This window comes from Lupinus angustifolius, unplaced genomic scaffold (assembly GCF_001865875.1).
Source record: "Lupinus angustifolius cultivar Tanjil unplaced genomic scaffold, LupAngTanjil_v1.0 Scaffold_268, whole genome shotgun sequence".
Taxonomy (NCBI): domain Eukaryota; kingdom Viridiplantae; phylum Streptophyta; class Magnoliopsida; order Fabales; family Fabaceae; genus Lupinus; species Lupinus angustifolius.
This window is the reverse complement of record NW_017727473.1, coordinates 185,270-185,720: the sequence shown is the minus strand read 5'-3', so window position 1 is coordinate 185,720 and position 451 is coordinate 185,270.

Genomic DNA, 451 nt, shown 5'->3' with positions numbered 1-451 from the left:
CCAGAGGATGAGGATGAGAATGAGGATGAGGATAGGATGAGGACGAGCATGAGGATGAGGATAGGATGTAGATGAGGATGAGGATAGGATGAGGATGAGGATAGAATGAAGATAAGAATGTGGAAGAGGATGAAGATGAGGATAAGGAGGAGAATTAGGATGAGGATGAGGATAGGACGAGGATAGCATGAGCATGAGGATAGGATGAGGATGACGATGAGGATAGCATGAGGATGAGAATGTGGAAGAGGATGAGGATGAGGATAGGATGAGGACGAGGATGAGGATGAGGAAGAGGATAAGGATAGGATGAGGACGAGAATGAGGATGAGGATGAGGATGAGGATAGGATGAGGACGAGGATGAGGATGAGGAAGAGGATAAGGATAGGATGAGGACGAGAATGAGGATGAGGATGAGGATGAGGATAGGATCAGGAGGAGGATGAGGA